The following is a 6,144-nucleotide window of genomic DNA, read 5'->3' on the forward strand; positions in this document are numbered from 1 at the left end:
AAGGCTGTTTCCGATAGACCCCTGGCTCAAGACACGAGATACCACACAACCACATAGTAAAGCACAGAAGCAGATTACATAACATAAATACGGCACCCATAAGTAATATAAAACAGAGGAAAGCAAAGGAAAGCACACAGATTCGTAATAAAACATGGAACACGGAAGACGGAATCATAACAGGAATAAAACCCCCTCCAAGTAATTCCCTACACTAGCGACCCAAACTGGCCCTAATCCTCTGCCGAAATTCGCGCCCTCCAGACCTTCCTATCTAGGGTCATGTCCTCAGTGAGCTGTAACTGTTCCATGTCCCGCCTAATCACCTCGCCCCAGTACTTCTTCGGCCTACCCCTACCCCGCCTAAAACCATCCAACGCTAGCCTCTCGCACCTACGGACCGGGGCATCCATGCCCCTCCTCTTCACGTGTCCGAACCATCTCAATCGTGCTTCCCGCATCTTGCACTCCACTGAAGTCACACCAACCTTCTCCCGGATAGTCTCATTCCGAACTCTATCCCCTCTAGTCAGTCCACACATCCAGCGCAACATCCGCATTTCTGCCACCTTCATTTTCTGGATGTGGGAGTTCTTAACTGGCCAACATATAAGATTTTTGGTCCAACTTGTGAGTACTAAATGTAAATTGTGATTTAGGATGAGCTTGGGTAAAAATTACCAACGTCAATCGACTAAAATTTGGTCAAACGGTCACTTAGAATCAACATTTGTTAAGGTTTTTGAACTTGAAAGTTAAAAGCTTCTCAGTAGTTATTAAAATTTTTTGGTAAAGTAATGTTATTCTTTCTGATACTTTTGAGGAAATGGGAAAGTGAAGAGTTCAAGTTAGTGGACTGTTGGCCTCATCGATAATAATTACGCGTGTATTACATGCCCATGCATTTGGCCGAATATATCTGCCACGTAGGCAGTCAAGGGGGTAAATAATACACTTTTATTTAGTTCAGAGGGTAATAGGACTCCCCTGAAGTTGAGGTGTGTCACAACTCTGGGGGGGGGGGGGGGGGGGGGGGGGGTAACGGGCTATTTTTCCTATTTTATTTAAAGTAGTACGTATATATTGAATGGTATGTATATATGTGTATTTATCTTCTATAGATGTATATATTTAACGTATACATGTATGTATGTTTTATAAATTAGTATATAACTATATATATATATATATATATACTGTGTGTATATATTGTACTATATATATTACAATATATTTTATTTAAAGTAGTACGTATATATTTAACGTATACATGTGTATATGTTTTATAAATTAGTGTATAACTAAATATATAGTGTGTGTGTATATATTGTAGTATATTTTATTTAAAGTAGTACATATTTATTGAATGGTACGTATATATGTGTATATATTTTCTATAGATGTATATATTTAACGTATACATGTGTATATATTTTATAAATTAGTATATAACTATATATATAGTGTGTGTATATATTGTAGTATATTTTATTTAAAGTAGTACGTATATATTGAATGGTACATATATATGTGTATATACTTCTATAGATGTATATATTTAACGTATACATGTGTATATGTTTTATAAATTAGTGTATAACTATATATAGTGTGTGTATATATTGTAGTATATATATATTGTAGTATATTTTATTTAAAGTAGTACATATATATTGAATGGTACGTATATATGTGTATATATCTTCTATAGACGTATATATTTAACGTATACATTTGTATATGTTTTATAAATTAGTATATAACTATATATAGTGTGTGTATTTATTGTAGTATATATATTGTAGTATATTTTATTTAAAGTAGTACGTATATATTGAATGGTACGTATATATGTGTATATATCTTCTATAGACGTATATATTGAATGCATACATGTACATGTGTATATGTTTTATAAATTATTATATATATCATTATATTGTAGTATATATCTTGTAGTATATGTTTTATTTAGAGTAATAGATATATTTAACTAACATATAGTCGTATACACGATTACATGTGTAATTGTGTATATATTTTTTAAATTCTAATGTAGTATATACTATATATATAGTGTATATATATTGTTTAATGTATTTAAAATGTATGTACGTGGGTATATATAGTGTATATTGGAGTTTTTTTTATCGGATTTTTAATCGGTTTTGATCGGGTTTAGATGGGTTGGACCGGGTTGAATTAAGTGGGCCGGTTCAGTGTTTTTTTTTTAAATATTGTTGGACCCGGAATCGAACTAGCCCATTTAACCAGGTCCGGATCCAGACCGACCCACAACCCGGCTAACATTCATGGGCCAGTTCCGGGTTGACCCAGCCCGACCCACTTGACACCCTTAAATTAGAGGGATAATAACTAAGGAAGTTTCGAATGGAGAGATAGCAAGTAAAGGAATAGGAACCAACATTGAACGAAGCTCAAATACTTATGTACCTCCATGGGTAGCTAATAAATTTCAAGCCAACCATCTACAAGGACCCCACAAACTTAAAAATAAAACAGATACTAGCAAGAGTAATGAAGAAAATTGAATCCACCGACTCCAGTCTCAAAGAGGTTAAAGATGGTCTAAGTAACATGAGTCAATTAGTAAATTCTCATTCTACATCAATCAAGAAAAAAGAAAATCAAAGCCAAATTTTGACTTTATTAATGAAAGAAAAAATGTCACTCTTCCGAGTGATACGACAACAAACTCAAAAAATATCAATAGACATAATGCTCATTGTATGAGTATTACCACTCGGAATTGTAAAGTATTGGTTAAAGAAATGGAGGAGATAGAAGACTTATCACATGATCATGAAAATGATGCTAAATTTGATGAGATGATGAATAACTAATGTGTTGCTTGAGAAAAAAAAACTTGCATTGAAAAGTTGATTTGTGTTGAAGATGTCATTGAGGAGGTCGAACATCTCCTGTTAAAAAAAGCAATTGCTAAAGTTCAAAGAAAAAGGGAAGAGACTAAAAAGACTTATTGTTGTTTTCAATGTTTTCTCTATTTTCTTAAAAATTGAAAAAGAAAGTGGGTATAGTAGTTTTGCAAATTCATGTCTATGCTAAAGCAATTATCTATGAACATTTCCTTAATTATCACTCTTGAACAAATGTAAGGATATGTGAAGATCATGAAAGATATCATAACAAAGAAGAAGAACTTAAGTTTCAAAATCATAGAGGTCACTCATCATGGTAATGTTATTATCTGTAGCACTTTGATACAAAAGAAGGAAGATTAGATGGTATATGCAATACCATATACCATTGGAGTCTATGAATTTGACAAAGCTTTTTACAACCTCAGGATAAGTATAAATTTGATTTCCTTTTCTATATTTAAAAGTTGGATCTTGGTGTCCCAAGTCCCACCATCATAAGGTTGTTGATGGCATATAGAATTGTTAAAAGGCTCATTAAAATTTTTTAAAATGTGCTTGTCAAACTGAATCAATTTATTTTCCCAGCTGGCTTTGTTATGTTGTACTATGAAGTGAAATTTGAACTCTCCATTATCTTAGGAAGGTCTTTCTTGAATGTAGAGCTTTAGTAGATGAAAAGTGTGCTAAGCTTAGATTTTGAATGAATAGTAAATAGGTGACCTTCCACGTATACAAGTCCCCAGAGAAATGGAGTGACATGAGTGTCATAACGATCATTGATACAATTGTTGAAGCCATGGAAACGACTGTTGATAAAAAAGTCGTGGTAGAGACACTAGTGACAATTTTTCTTTAATTATAGGTATTAAAGATTTTGAAGAACTTGTCAATGTTCTTATTGGGTTGGGCTCTTACATTTATACTCTAAAGAAGCTTGATCTTGATTTTAAAAATTGGGAAATTCATCCATCATTAAGCCACGTACATTAGAGCTTAAACCTCTAGCATATCAATTGAGGTATGAAGTCCTTAGTCTCAATGGTACTTTGCACGTTATCATCTCTGCAAATCTACTTGAGTGGAAATTTGAGGGATTAACATCTATAAAGAAGAGTTAAATTTAAGTTATTGTTTGATCTATTTAAAAGACACCATTAACAGTGGCAGATCTAGGATTTAAAGATTGTGGGTGCTTTATTTTTTTAACATAATTTACTAATGATGACATAGTATAAATATGTAATAGTATAAATATGTAACCATTTAAATGCAACATTAAAGGAAAAGTACAACTAATATTACCATTCCCAAAAAAGACTTCCAGTCACAAGTTTCATACAAAAAAAACTTCAGGTCATAAGTCTGAATTCAGAAAAAAGACTAATAATCACAACTGTGCTCGACGATTTTTCATATTTTGAAAATGATGAATAATAACATCATTACTTATAGCTACAAATATCTTACACTCTACATAGCAAACTAAAAAATAATTTAAAAATTCATCACCCATGTTATTGCGAAGTTCATTTTTGATGTAGTTCATAGAAAAGAAAGCTCGTTTCATAGAAGTAAGTAGAAATGGAGAAAAAAAATAGAAGATTGATAATAGAAGATTGGAGAAAAAAACTTTTGTAAGTATGAGCTAATTTTCTTCATCAAAGATCATAATCATCACTGAAAAGAGATGCAAAATATGATTGACATGTAATGTTTCTTTTTCAGTTACTTTATTGCCTCTTATTTTTATGGTTAGTTGCATGCTAATAGTAAAAACGTTACAGAAATAATTTAGTTGGTTAACCTTAGGTGAATTGTTGACTTGCTGGAAGGGGATAACAAGTGCATGGAATTCTAAATAAGTTTGGTATCATCATATGGGAGTTAACAAGAACAACAATATCAAATAGGCAATCAAGTTTTTGCACAGTCGATAACTCAAATATTTTTTATAGAAATTATAATGGATAAGAAATAGATAAATATCATATAAAATTCAAACTCAATCATATTTCTAATTTCAAATTTTTAACTCTAAAAATAATTAAAGTACCTGAAATTAGTGAATGAAGATTATGACAATCAACAGTAAAATTGAAAGAATAAGAGAAGAAGATGAAATTTGGTGTTTTAGTTTTGGAAGAGTAAAATTTTTGTGGATAAGGCCATAGGTTTTTAGGTTTTGTGTTTGAGTAACTAAATTAATAAGTAAAAAAAGTAATTAGTTTGAGGGGGGTTTAGGCCACAGGTGACAAAAGAGTTTTAAAATGAGGTGTAGGTGACACAAGTCTTAATTATTAGGTAGAGGTGACAATTACTTTATTATAGATTAAGAAAGTTGGGGAAGTTTGACAATAACCCACAAGTTTTTAAATTTACACTTTGATCCAAATGTTAGCCTATATAACAGAAAATGGAGGGAAAAAAGATGCCTTTCTCTCTCTTCTCATCCTTTGTTGATTTCTCTTTCTTCGCAATTTTTGTTGTTCATTGTTGTTGTTGCTTCATTCATCATCTTCTGCTTTATTATCATCATCTACTACTTCATTATCATCTTTATCTTATTCTTGTTGACCATTTATTGTTGTTGTTGTTGTTACCGCTACTGTTGCTATTTGACCAATTTTTTAGGTCAAATTTTATTTCTAACATCACTTTCCACTTTGACATTACTTTATAGGAGATGTTGGTAAGTCAAATTATGATTTTTAGTTGAGTTTGTCATCTGGATAACTGCTATTGTATTGTTGTTTTCCAACAATGGATAGAACCCAATCATGAATCCAACATAAAATCCATCTGTTTAAACAGATAAATCATCTGTTGCGACAGATGAGACATCTGTTTCAAAGGAAGATTGATATGTTAGATTCATGTTTAAACAGATGACTCATCTATTGCAATATTTGACATATATGTTGCAACAGATTAGTTACCTGTTGCAACAGAACCTGAACATGATTCCAACATAGGTTACAATAGATTGATAACCTGTTGCATCAGGTAAGTCATCTATTGCAACAGGTTAATTATCTGTTGCAACTATCACTCATCTATTGGAATCAGCTTCAAAGGTGATTTAGTTATAAAATCAATTCCAACAGGCGATTCATCTATTGCAACAGATATTCAGACCCGTAACATGAATTCCAACAAGTAAGAATCTGTTGCGACTCATCACTTACCTGTTGCAATAGATAACACATCTGTAGGGATTCATTCATGGTACTATGAAATCACT

This window comes from Capsicum annuum, chromosome 6 (genome assembly GCF_002878395.1).
Source record: "Capsicum annuum cultivar UCD-10X-F1 chromosome 6, UCD10Xv1.1, whole genome shotgun sequence".
Classification (NCBI taxonomy): Eukaryota; Viridiplantae; Streptophyta; class Magnoliopsida; order Solanales; family Solanaceae; genus Capsicum; species Capsicum annuum.